The sequence below is a fragment of the Equus caballus genome, chromosome X, assembly GCF_041296265.1.
Source record: "Equus caballus isolate H_3958 breed thoroughbred chromosome X, TB-T2T, whole genome shotgun sequence".
Classification (NCBI taxonomy): domain Eukaryota; kingdom Metazoa; phylum Chordata; class Mammalia; order Perissodactyla; family Equidae; genus Equus; species Equus caballus.
Genome location: NC_091715.1, coordinates 33,275,540 through 33,288,973, shown reverse-complemented (window position 1 = coordinate 33,288,973; position 13,434 = coordinate 33,275,540). Strand labels below are relative to the sequence as shown.

Below are 13,434 nucleotides of genomic sequence, written 5' to 3'. Positions count from 1 at the left end.
GGGCTTTCTTGGGGCTTGGAGGAGGAAAGCCATAGGAATGCCACCTGGCACGAGCTTTTCCCAACTCTGGCTCCGATGCGCTTTGCAAGCCAAGTTAATGCCACTGTTTCCACAACATCACTTCCTCTGCAGCGTGAGAAAAGAGGAAGAAAACTCGCTATGTGACTCTCCTTTTCCCCCAGGGAAAGCACAAAGCTGTTGGAAACAATAAAAGCAGCCCTGTGTAAAGGGGAGACTTTTGTCTGTGCAGTCAGGGGTTGCTGCGCCCGCGACTTCCTGCGGGGACATTCGGCAGTTTTGCAGATAAATAAATGTTCACATTCAGAATGACCAGCCTAGAACACTTTTATGAGCCTTTTCTCCTCCCCAAGCTGTACACAGATAATAAATAAAATTAGCATCCCGAACCTCCAGTTCAGCATCACTTGTCACCAGGCCCCCCTGCACAAGGGGTAAGTGAGTTTCGGCAAGGCTGCTCTCTGCTACGACCTGGCCACGTGGGATGGAAGTCTGTGGCCTCCTTGGAAATCACCTGATGCTTCCAACCTGGGCTGGCCACAAGTTGAGGTCACAGGGTCCTGCTGGTCCCTCCAGACCAGGCTGTAAAAGAAGAGGCCAAAAGCCCAGCCTCAGAATCAAGATTGGGTTGTTACAGAGAAAATCAACGTTTTCATTTCTTGGTTAATAACTGTAGGAACGTGAGCCAAAATAGATAACTGTCAGAAAGAAAGACAGAGAGGGGCTGGCCCCGTGGCCGAGTGGTTGGGTTCGCGCGCTCCGCTGCAGGCAGCCCAGTGTTCCGTTGGTTCGAATCCTGGGCGCGGACATGGCACTGCTCATCAAACCACGCTGAGGCAGCATCCCACATGCCACAACTAGAAGGACCCACAAGGAAGAATATGCAACTATGTACCGGGGGGGCTCTGGGGAGAAAAAGGAAAAAATAAAATCTTTAAAAAAAAAAAAAAGAAAGAAAGAGAGAGAGGCAAGGAAGGAGGGAGGAAGGGAGAGAATGGAGGGGAAGGGAGGGAGACAGACTATATCAATAATCAGAAACAGAGACTAGGCATTTTCCTCCTCCATATTCCGCCTAGTACAGTGACTTACACCGAGAGCCATTCAACAGATGTTGGAGGAATCAAATTGGAAAGGCGAAAGTTCACTTTCAGGTAACTTGAAGTGAAACTTGTCCTCATTTCAGGTTGCCCAACTAGCGACCTAGAAGAGACAACTGGTTAGGTCTAGAAAAGGAGGGGAGGAAGATAACAACGTAGCATAAAAGTACATTGTACTGGATTATCTAAATAGAACAACTTTTTAAAAATCATATCCTCTCTTGGGCCACCGGAAGGAGCAGGACAGCACAGAACACCAGTGGCAGCTCTCCAAATTGCAGATGTGGTCCCACTGATGAGCATCTCAGAGCTGTTGGTTAAGGTAGACTACTGCCTTCCGAGAGGTGTGACCTCACAGCTGGTGAGGGGCTGTGACTTTGAAGCAAGCTGCACGGATGGTGGTGCTCCTTATGTGGTCCGAGAATTAAAAAATAAGCACTGAGCTGCAAGCCACGCTCCCCTCACCCCACCAGCACCCGCCTGTGGAAGGGAAGCCAGTGAGCCATGTTTGGTGGGTATACACTCCTTTCTTGCTATATGTTCAGAATCACTTCAAATGCAGTTCCAGGCTGCCTGACCCTGAGCGGAAGCCTACAGAGAAGGAACAGGGTGGGGAAAAAATGGCTGAGACCAAGTAAAAGCTGCTTTGGGTATGTGCCCCAGCAAGTTCAAATGCTGCCAGGCTGATTGGCTGAGGAGCAGGGGTGGGAAGTTCATATATTTTTGAATAAGAGTTTCCTGTTACCTGCAAACATTCAAAAAACAGCTAGAGGTTTTATTAAGGTAAGACAATCCTCTTAGAAGGAACAATGGTTGGCGCTGTTTTCTCTAAACTCACTTGCCATCCATGATTCTGTCAATCACTTATTCAGACACCCATTCCTTCCACTAATATTTTTCGAGTGCCTCTGTGCCAGCCACAATGTAACGTACAAAATATGTAGCCATCAAGCGAACACTAAGTTTCGTATTGTGGGTGGCTCTGTGATTCCAAGGTGAGCGCTATAGCATAATGGTTAGCCACCCTAGGCTCTGGAAAACCTGCGTTCAGATTCCCACTAGGTCATTTAATTAGCTGGGTGACTCTGAGCGCGATACTTAACTGACCTTTGTCTATGCCTCAGTTTCTTGATCTGTAAAGTTGGAGGGCTTGTCAAGTACTTAGAAAAGAGCGTGGAAGTCTGAGCTACTATTTTTTAGCGCGATACCTCCACCCCAGCTCTGCTGGGTGCCACAACCCACCGCTTGGTGGTATTTCGGAGGCTGCCCGGGCGCTCTGCTGCTGGGCCGTGACCCTGGAAATCGGGTCAGACACTAGTCAAGGCGGCATTTGTGTGTGTGTGTGTGTTGGGAGGAAGGGGGGCTTTCTTTGCGCGCGGCTGCCCGTGTTTCCCCAAGGCCTCCGGAGAGTCTAAAAACTCACTTCGGAGGAGAGGAAGGAGCATGAAGTGGCTCTTTCGATCTGAGACACCCCCTCCCGGAGAAATCACCCCCTCCCCCCAGCCCAGCGCGGAGTGAAATCTTAGAAGCCGCCGCTGCCGGGTTTCAACGGAATGCCGGAGTCGGTGGAAGCCGGAGCTGGTCCGCCCGAAGGTCAGCGAGTTGTTTTGAGTTCTCGTACCCGGAAGGGGGGGGGGGGGCAGGGAGGAGAGGACGCCAGGGCCCGAGAGACCCCGCGTCAGAGCAGAAATTGTTTGTGCTCCGGAACAGGCAGCTCAGCGGAAGCCGCGACGGGGGCGGGTCACGTGCTGCGGTGGCGGCGCAGCTGGCGGGGGAGCCGGGCTGGGACAAGGGCCGGGCCGGGCCGGGCCGGGCGGGGGAGGCGCGGGGCGGCGGCTTTCGCAGCCGAGGGTGGAACCGGCGTCCGCGGGGCGCTGGGAGCGAGCGGCGCCCCGAGCGCGGGGCGAGGGAGGCGCGCGAGCTATGGAGGGACTGGTGTGGGAGCCGGGGTGCTTGGAGCTCCGCGTGGTGCGGCACAGGCGGGGCGAGGGATGGCTGGGCGGTGGCGTGGGGGTGCGGCAGTGGTCCCCCCGGCAAGGGTGGCGATAGCGGGACTGACGCGGAGCCTGCGCGGGCGTCTGAACCCCGAGAATGGAGGCGCGGCTCTTGTAGTCGCCGGCCTTCTTTTCTTCTTGCACGCAAATCCCGGAACGACCGGAACCGCCATCCCTGCCTGCGTCCCAAGGGCGCCCCATTACGCGTGGGGGAGGCTGCATCCAGCGGGTCAACTCCGGGCGGGGATCGGCTAAGGCCGTGGCCAGGCAGGGCTGCCGAGGTGGCTCCGCGGAGGGTACCACGCACACGCCTCCTCCTGCCCCGGAAGAGCGGGCGCGGGAAGGCGCGGGCCATCTCTGGGGGCTCCCCGGGGTTGTGGGAGCCGTGCGGGGCCGCAGGGCGGGAGAGGGTGCTGTAGAGAAACCGTCAGCCCCGCCTTGAAGACAGGGGTGGGCCTCGTGGCTGGGGGTGAGGAGACTCACGCTTCTCCAAAGTGGCGCGCGCTACTCCGGCGTGGGAGGGAAAGGACACAAACTTGGCCATCCGCCAGAGCCCTTGAGGACGCCTGACTTTGGTCTCCCCCCCGGAGTGGCCCGAAATGGCCCCCCACCCGGAGTCCATGAGGTTCAGGTCCGAGGCCTGGAAGAGTGGGGGAGTGTGGTCAGGCCTCGGACGGAAAAACCACCCACGTTCCTCTCCGATGCCACGCGGGGAAGCCGGGGAACAGTCGTCTCGCAAGGTCTCCCGCGCCCCCCCTCCAGTCGGGGAAGGGGGGCTTTCCCAGAGGTGGGGGCAGGGGAATGGCCTTGGAACCGGGAGTGGTGCCAGTTCCTTTTCCCGAGACCCGGGCGCAGGACGCAGGAGAGGGGCGCGGGCCGCCGGCGTGTTGGAGTCCCCAGAGTGGCAGCGCTTTGCCTGCTGCGACGTCTGCTGGGAGTCGCGGCAGCGGGAGCTGTGCAGAGTCTGGGACGACGCGAGACGCCATTTGCATCCCCCCTCCCTCCTGCAGGTTGGCGGGGGCGGGGGTGTCGCCCGCCGCGGAAGCGTATTCCTGGCAGTGACACTGATTAGATGCTGTGTCGGTACGTGCACAGAATCGGGGTGGGCCTTCACCTCTCCTGTGCGCATACACTTTCTGTTGGAAAAGTTGCGGGGTTTTTTTCCCCACTCGCCGCACAGCTGCTGTCTCCAGGGCGGAATTAGGCGAGCACGTTTGCTCAGCCCGAGGGAGAGAGGATCGCGCCGGCGCGGGGAGGCCGCCAGCCCGGGCCGCGAAAATCCAGCCCTGGCTTTGCGTCGAGCTGCTGAGTGCGGCGCTTACGCGCGCCCGGCCAGCCGAGGCCTGGTTTCCATCTGCCCCTTTTGCCTCCGTGTTAAGTTCGCCGGGGAAAACCCAATGATCCGTGCAGAGCCCCTCGGAGGAGGACCCCCCCCTCCCCGCCCGTTTCTGACCGATGGAAAAAATGACAGTGTAGGTCAGAGCAGCCTGCCCGCGAGTATTAATGCGGCCGCCTCCGTTCCCGGTGCTTGGGGAGGATGGGCGCCTCGCCAGGAAACCGCGAAAGGAGGAGCCACCAGGGCCGCCTGCCCCTTCCCGGGCTAGAAAACGTGGATTCTTAGAGAGACCAGACAAATGGGGTCAGAGAGCTGCGGGAACTTAGCCCATCTAAATACAGGTTGTCCAGGTATCTTTCAAGCAAAATCAATCTTTTTGTTTTTAATCAAGAACACGTTGAGTCAGTTAAAAAAGACTGTCAGAGCTGGTTAATTGGTAGATGAGAAGCTCGCGCCCTGCCTGGTATTAAACGTGTGTGCAGGAGGTGCCAGGCTGAGCACGATGTATCTTGGCACAGCCCGTGTGTGTCCTCAGAAGGCGCGGTCCCCTTTGCACTCCATCATCAAGGACTTTTAATGTAACTCTAAAAGGGGATTTATTTTGGTTGTAGTTTCTATTTGGGGATTGATGACTCCTTGCAAACTCCTGCCTGGGGTTGTTCGTACTTAGTAGTAGATGGCCCTGAGTTTTGGCTTTTATAGCCCACGTTTTCCTCTTGACTTTTTCTTTTCCTGCGTACGTGCTGCTGGGTGCGGGGAGCACTCCCCCCCCCAGACATGTGCTGCCGCCGCCCCCGGACTCTCGCTTGCGCACCACGCGGCCTCGGAGGAGGGGAAATGTGAACTCTCCGGGTGGCGCTCGAGAACTGGAATTCTGACTTAGGGCTGCGGGTTTTGTTTCGGAGGCTGGCCAGCAGCGGCTTGGGGACCGGTGGCTGTGAAGGGGAAGCCCCGGAGGTGACCCTGAGGCTTCGGGAGCAAACCTGGAGGCTCCCATGTCTTTGTCTTTCGCGGGGCAGGCAGCCTGGCATGCACAGTTCCGATAAGGATCAACTGAGAGCAGAGTGAGAGCGCACCGCCAGCACATTTCAGTGATTAGGCGAAGGCCGGCAGCCACGTAAGGGAAAGGCCATTTGCGTTGTCTTTGAAAAGGAAAAGGCTGTCCCACCTAATGAATTATGAGTGACCTGGGAGAGGCCAGGCCTCCTCAGGCCCTTCTTTGCCCCAACACCTCCCCATGGGGCAGGAGACCCCATTTCAAAGGAAATGGAAAGCTTTTTGAAATGAAAAATCCGACTGATTCTGTTTACATAAATCGTGTGCATTTGTGTGTCCCTAAAATAAGGCCCAGTGACAGCCCAGGGACACATGCCCTGGCTACAGTACACCCCCCCAGAGGATGTGGCTTTTGCGCAGGGCCTTCAAGAACTAATTTATAGGAGGTGGCCTTGAGCCATTAAAAAGGGTGTCCTGGAAAAGTCCCCTGGAGGTCCTCTAAACCAGTGCCTTTTGCCGAAGGCCTCAGGAAGAGGGTGGATAATGATGCCTGAGCCCTGCCAGGAGCTTCCCATGAAGCCAGTCTAAATGAGTGCCATTAAAGCACGAGTCCCCCTCTGCATTTCCACCACACAGAGGCCTGTAAGGGAAAGTCTAGTCGAGACAGTTCCAGCCTGTATCTGCTTAGCGTTTTTGTGAGTGATAGTGCCCTTTCCACCCTGCCACACCCAACTCCATATAGGCTTCGGGAACTTTCACCTGGACGGTTTCTTACCCTCACTCCATCCTAAGGTAAGAGAGTACCAAATCCTAACAGCAGACACGTTGTGGCACTACACACGAGGACGTTTCTAGACGCTTTATGTATTAACTCATATTATTCTCAGAACAGCCTTCAGTTAGACACTATTATTGGCCTCGTTTTACAGATAAAGACACTGAGGCCCAGAACCGTTAAGCGGCTTGCTCAAAGCTGCACAGCTTGGGATAGGGCAGGGATTGCCCTGAGGGGGGGAGGGACGGAGGAAAGGCTGTGCCATCTCTCTAGCACTGTGTAGTGAAGGCCAGCTGTTTGGGGAGTGTTCCGAGGGGACTGCCTGGGGCCCCCACCGTCCAAAGGAAAAATTTCCGGCAAGAGAAGAGAAGGCCCAGCATTTGGCTCTTATTTTGCAAAGTAAAGTTCCGGAGCGTCGCACAGAAGCACGTTATTGTGGCTCTGTGGCTGAGAAGGGGTCAGGGAAGGCAGTGCAAAGGCCCCTCGCCCCACCTCGCCGCACAGCATCCGGCCTTCACGTCCGCCGGAGGTGACTGGGGGCTGGGGACAGCCGATTGCCGAGGAACTCCTTATCGCCAAGTGTCAGTGGTCCCGGGAGGCGGAGCTAAACGGCCGCCTGCGGGGACGGCTGGGTCACACCAGTCCCTAAGCTCCAGGCGCGTCCCCGGGCTCCTCCCGCGGAGCTGGCCTGACGCCCGGCAGCGCCTTCCGCAGCTCCGGGCTCCCCTTCGCTTGACCCGCCCGCCCTGGGCACCGAGCCCCACAGCCGGGGGCTGGAGAGGCCAGCTAGTCAGTCCCGTTTGGGACGGCTGGTTCCGGGTTGCTCACGCTCACCCTGCCCCCCTAAACACTCGTCCCCCTTTCCGGGCGCGTGCACACACACAGACACACGAGTTCCAAGTGCGCAGCCCGCCTCCGGGGCCTCCGCCTTCCCTTCCTCCTCTCCGCTCGGGCGCTTCGGGAGCCCGGGGCGGCTGTGTGCCGCGCCAGGAAGAGTCAGGGTGGAGGGGCCGCGCTGCCCTCCGCCTCCCCAGCGGCCATGCGCACGCTGCCACCCCTGGGGCGTGCAGCCAAGCCTGTGGATGCCAGCCCCCTCCGGGAGGGGGCCGCGACTGGCAGGAACCTGTGCGCTCTGTTTCATGATGGCCCGGGGGTCAAAGGGGAGAGCCAGGCAGTGGGGCCTGCGTGAATGGGGCTGGCGATGAATCTCCTCTCTCGCAAAGGCTGGCTCGGCCTCCGGCACGGCTAGTAGAAGTCTCCCCTGCATCCCGTACTGGCTGCAGCTTGACGTCCCTGCGTGCCCGGGCCGGTGTGGGGGCGCGCGGGGAGGAGGGGTGCGCGCGGGGGTGGGGGGCGGTTCGTGGTCCCAGGCGGCGCCGGACGATAAGATTCTCTCCTCAAGCTTTGCTTTTAGCTCTCAAGGACCCACGGACCCCGCTGCCCTGGCCACCGCCCCGCCGGGGCCCGCCGAGGGGCAGGCTGGCCGACCTCGCCGCCCTTGCGGGCGTTGAGAAAGGCTCCGTGAGCCCGGGCCGGCCGCCGAGGCGAGGGAGGGAGCGCAGCAGCCCGCGCGCCTCAAGGCAGAACACACGCCTTTCCCGGAACCTTGAAACCCAGGGGAGCTGCTGCCATCTTCGCGTGACGAGCAGCGAGACGCCGGTGATTAAGTGTTTCTTTCCGGCTCCCTCCCCGGGTTGCGGCTCTCCTCCTTTGCACAGGGCTGGAAGAATAAAACCTGGGGAAAAAACGCACGGCTGCGCTCTCCACTCGCACTCCGGGGCCGTGCTGGTCTCCCACGGGGCGTCTGCGCGGGGCGCCCTCTGCCCCCTACAGTATGCCTCGCCGAGGACTGAGGCTTGGGGGTCCAGGGCCACATGCCTCAGTTTCCCACACACAGTTTTAGCAGCTCTGGACCTTCTGCCGCCTTGGCCCAAATCTGGGAGTTTCACAGGGAGGGGGCACACATTGCCGAAGCCACCCGACCCCCAGCTCTTCTCCCATGAGGATTAAACCCTAACATAGGAATCCCCCACCCACACCAGGGACTAATCCTGCCGCCCCTCCTGGGATTAAGTCGGCTCACAGGTCCATAAAACATTTCCGGCGCGGCCAGAGGGTCTGTCTGCAGAAACACTTTAAAATTGTCCTCCCGGGTCTGGAGTCGGAATTGACCCGGTGGAGGGAAGTGAGTAAACAGACGGTTGTAAGAGACGATCCGTGCGATTTGCAGGCTGTAGAAGGAACTGCCTAAAATGTGGGCTGCCTCAGCCGGGAAGGTGGCCTGGGTTCCAGTCGATATATCTCAGAAAAGGATGCAGCATTTACTAATGACATTGATCTAGAGGGAGGTGGAGGCGGGCAGGAGCCGGCGGGTTTCGCCTGGCTTCTGGCCCCCCGTCTAATGAGGACGCCTAGATTCTTGAAACTCCTGGGGCTCAGTCCCCTCATCTGGACAATGGGAACAATAACACCCCGCCCCACTCAGGTGGGATTCTGAGGACCAAAGTGTTATAAAGCGCTTGGTTTTAAACGCGGCAGGATCCTTCCACTTCACTGCGTTCACGTTCAGTCTCCTACCCCAGAAAACACAGTGATTTGCTGATTAAAAAACAAAACAAAGTGAAATTCAGCCCTCACTCAAATCCATGCAGGAATGTACGAGATAAAGGGACTCCAAGAGCAACTTAATATTTTGAGCCTTCTTTTCTTTTACATCACTTCAAATTAAGTTTCCGAAGTAATGGGAGCATCTTTGGAATGTGCTAAGAAAAATCCCTGTCAAAAATTGGGGGGTTAAAGGGGAAAGAAAAAAGACCTCTAAATTGGGTCAAACCACATTTTAAGGAGAAGAAAAGTGGATAAAGAATATAAATTCCAAGTCGCATCCTGGCTCTGTACCCTTCTGATAGTCTGGGGAACAGATGCCATAGCCACTCCGTCCCCCCAGGACCCCGGAAGTAGGCCCCGACTCAGGTTTGGTCAGCTAAGTGCAAGGCGACGCTGGCGTTCAGACTGACAACAGGGACGAAGAGCAGTCATTTGCTTAAAATGAACATCAGAAGAAAGAGCTAGGCCTCCCTCTGCGTCCAGAAGGTCCAGAGCTGCTGAAACTGTGTGTGGGAAGGAGCGTCCCGTGACCTCCTTCCCCGCAGATGGACTCACGCGGCGTGACCCGCCCCAGGTGGCGCCCAGGCGCGCTGGGTTTAGGGCCCCAGGCTGCGCTTTCACCCAGCCTCGCCGATTGCGAGCGGGGGCCTCTGGCTGGACCGCCCACCGACCTTCCTCTCCTCTCCCTTCCCTGGCCTGAGGCCTCCGGGCGGGGTCAACTCGCCTCCACCCCACTGCCCCTCGGGCTGCGCCCTCCCCTCCCTGGCACCCAGCCCGGATCCCGAGGCCTCCTCCGCCCCGCCGTCCTCGTCCTTCCCCTCGTGATTCATTTAGCAGCGGTGCAGAAAGCCTGTTTACCTCTGCAGCCCAGGGCGACTCGATCTGCGTAAAAAGCCCTAACGCCAGCGCCGACCAGTAGGGGGGGATTGTCCTATAGATTATTTCTCCTCCTGGGTTTCTTTCTTTCTTTTTTTTTTTTTTTTTTAACCGAGAAGGCTCGGTTGGAGAGGGGGTGGGGTGGCGTGTTGCTGCTGTTTTTTAAAACACCGTATTTGAAAGAGAAACAAAAGCCACACAAAAGCCGTTTAGGAGGTACCAAGGCTGTTTTTACATATAAAAAGTGCAGCGAATACCAAGGGGCCTCCAGCAGTGATAAACTAAATGGTTGGCCGATTTCGACAATTAGCAGTTAATCTGTTATCTGCGATCTGCAAACAAGTTTTGAGGCTCGAAGGACACCGAATTCCTGTTCCAGTCGACAGCGTTGTGCTGGGATCTGTTGGGCACCTCCGATGCTCTCCGTTTCTCTAAGTGCGAATCTAGCTGCCGCAAACATGGGTTTCCCGGGTTGGAGGACAGACTGGAGCCTCGGAAAATCCACTTGGACAGCCGAGGAGCCTTCGCCTGCATCGCCCCTTGGGCCGAGCTGGTCTGGTTCAGATTTCTCCGAATTGGCTTTTGCCCCCTAATTTCGCAGTCCCTCCTAGTTTTGCACGTAGTAGGCCTCTAACAAATGTGGAACGAGTGGCAAAAACTAAAGTGAAGCTCTCGCCCTGGAAGGCAGCCTGGTTCGCGGCCTCGCCCTCGGAACCCCATGCCGGTGCCCAGGGGCCCCTGGCCGCCGCCGCAGCCTGCGCGCAGCTTCGCCCTGCGCGGGCCGGGGCGGGCGGGGGAGGCCGGGAGGCACGAAGCGCCTGGAGCCTGCACGATGATAAATATTGCGCAGACAGCCCATAAATAATTTGCATTATGTTCAGCTGACAACGCAGGGCGATTAATTTTAATAGCTACATATTTGCCTGGGCTGCTGCTTTCGTAGGCCCGGTAACGAAAGGCGAGAGGCCGCCCTGGCTCCGTGCTCGCGGTCCCGGAAGGCAGCCTGGAGGTGCGGGAGGGCCCGGCGCGGCGTCTCCTCCGGGCAGCCCCCCGGGGAGCTCCAGCCCCTGGGCCCCCCTCTCGCCCTCCGCGCTGTGTAGGGGTGGGGTGCGCGCGCGCCGCCGGAGCACCCCCGGGGCCTCGAGCAACAGGAGCCACCATAATGACACCGCACATTTGTCTGTATGGGGAGAGCCAGTCGTGGACCAGGAGACCCTCCCCGAGGCGATGCGCCCCACCCGGACCAAGTCCGGAGTGAACTCCGGAGGGGATTTCACGTTGCAGTTGAAGGGGGGTGTTAGCCGCCGCCAACGCGCCGGTAGGCCCCAGCGTGGCAGAGGCTTTTCCGCCCTCGGGACCCCGGCCAGGGGCAGAACAAAGCCCAGCTGCCCACGCGTTCCCTCCGAGCGCGTCCTCTGTCCTGCCGTCCCGCGCCCCGCGGGAGGCTCCACTAAAATGCTTCCCGAGCTCCTCGATTAAAAGGACCGCACACATAAAGGACGGAAGAAAGGGTTTGGAGGAGCTCTTAAAAAGAGGGGGCGGGGAGGGGAGCGCAGCGAGGAAGGACACCGCGCAGCGGCCGCCGCGGTCCGGTGGTGACCGGGTGCGCGCGTGTGCGTGTCTGTGTGTGCGTTCAGATGACAAAGCCCCGCCGCCGCCAGCAATTCCTGGCTGCCAAAGCAAGGGTGGGGGAGGGGAAGGAGAGGAGGGGAGCCAGCGCTCGCGTAGGTAGCGGGGAATCGAAGCTTCCCGGGAGAAAGAGTTCATTCATGAGCTCGAGGAGGCCTCCTGGCCGGGCCAGGTGGAGCCTCCTGAAGCCAACACCTGTGTATTTTCCTTTTTGGAAAGGGGCAAGCACATCGATCATTACCATATTTTAATTGCCTTTCGCAAAGGTCATTTCTAATTATGGGTTGCGAGGAGGGTAGACCTTTATTATCTGTGTGTGTGTGTCGCCGCTGAGACAATGCGCCCAGGTCTTATCGAAATGCCAATCCGAGGGTGTCCGTGCGCGCCTGCGAGGCGGTCACGACGTGCTGGATCCACGCAGACAGACCAGGCTGCGCTCACAATAAAAGCCAAGCAGGCGGCGAAGGGCCGCGCAGACCCACGGGTTTTCTTTTTAGAAACGGTGGTGCGAAGAGACTTGACAATAATAACACGCAGCAGGATTAAATCTGGGCGGGAATAAGAAAATGCAATTTCGTTTCTGGAACCGCGGACTGTGTTTAACCCATCCGATCCCCCAAGAGCTTTGTGTGCCCACGTGGAGTCCCGCGCAGGGACAAGTGTGGGGCACAGAGCGGCTTGGGACTGCCTGATGACGTTCCGGGATAGCCACTTTATTTTAATATTAATCTCTTCCTTTAATTCAGCATGGTTGTCCGTTACAGTGACGTGGCATCCTTAACGATGTCTGTTTTATGAGAAATGATACCCGGCTAGTTGAAAAGCAGAAAGGAAACACAGGGTTTTTTAACTTTTAAAGGTCTGCATTTCTGCGGAAACCCTTGAGGCAGAAACCTATTTTAACTTCGTCTGAGGGAGAAGAGCAACCCGAAAGGTTGGAGGGTCAGGGGTTCTTGGGAAGGTATTTTGGAGATGAGGGAGCGGAGATCAGTGAAGAGTCGCTGGTCAGAGGTGGGCAGCAGCCCCTCTGAACTTGACTTTCTCAAAGGAGCTGCATCTCTGAGCTATCACGCTGTTGCTGGGAGTCCCGCCTGGCAGAACCAGAGGCTGGGTTCAGGAGCCTTGGAGCCTTGAAGGGTTTTGTACTGGCTCTGCTTCCTGCCTGCCCCCCACACCTGGCCTCCTGGCCTCACCAGCAGCCAGCTCTGCCCGGAGGAAGGCAGAGCCAGATGACTGGTCCAACCCCCAAGAGACCGCCTGGCTTTCTCCTCCCCTGTAATCAAAACCAGATGCACTTAAGCGCCTTTCATCAGAGGAAGCCCGAAGCCCTTTAACAGGCTTCAATAAAAGCCTTGCTAGGGCCTACCAGCCTGCTCAGTGTCCTGCCCCTGTGCCCATTTCCCAGCTGAGGAAGCCTGGGGCTGCAGTGAGCATCCCTCTCCTCCCCTGGGGCCCCAGAGGCCAAGGATGTCCACCCAACCAAGGCAGCTTCTCCAGGCAGGTAGGGTGTCAGGATGCCTGCTAGGCGGGTGGGTGCAGACCCTGTTGACAGGAGAAAAAGAGACAGGCGTGGGAGTGAGCCACCAGCTAGCGCCTAAGGAAAGACGAGAAGAGTGGCCTTGTGAGAAGAAACCAGAGGGGCTAAGAAAAGAGAGGTGGGGTGGAAGGGCAAAGATGATCAAGACAGTCAGAAGGGCTCCCTGGTACTTAGATTGTCCCCATTCAGAGCCCCTGTCCCACTGTATTACAGTGTTTCCGTCTCCCCCACAAGCCCATGAACTCCCCAAGGGCAGAGACCGTCTTCTTTATCTTTGCAAGCCTGGCACAGGCCTGGCACGAAATACGGGATCAAAATGTTTGGGAGATCACAGGTTTGGTGGAAAGCTCTGGAACAAGATGCATCTGGGCTGAAGGTGGGAGCTCTGCCCCCAGTGGTTGTGTAAACTTTCCGAGCCTCGGTTTCCTTATCTGTAAAATAGGCACGAGAATGCCTACTTCACAAGCCTGGGGAAAGAGTAGATGAAGTAATTGCATGGGAAGCACCGGGAAGGTAATAAGAAGATTTTAATGAACGTTGTGCCCTTGTTCTTGAAGGAGTGAGGGAGG

At 57.7% G+C, this 13,434-nt stretch overlaps 1 protein-coding gene and 1 long non-coding RNA gene across 3 annotated transcripts in view; one reads left to right on the top strand and one right to left on the bottom strand.

Annotated features, from left to right (window-relative positions):
- Window positions 1-327: 327 nt before the first annotated feature.
- LOC111771582 (uncharacterized) lies at window positions 328-2,676 on the bottom strand. Its single transcript, XR_011435051.1, has 3 exons — window positions 2,539-2,676; window positions 1,108-1,218; window positions 328-600 (listed from the first exon to the last, which is right to left on the bottom strand). It is a non-coding gene; the product is annotated as an uncharacterized lncRNA (long non-coding RNA).
- The window catches only part of BCOR (BCL6 corepressor), a 115,556-nt gene continuing 104,702 nt past the window's right edge, over window positions 2,581-13,434 (top strand). The window contains exon 1 of one of the 2 annotated variants that reach the window (XM_070258420.1): window positions 2,581-2,708. The gene's annotated coding sequence lies outside the window, so the exon portion shown is untranslated. The remainder of the gene's footprint in view (window positions 2,709-13,434) is intronic. The other variant, XM_070258412.1, reaches the window with a different exon arrangement.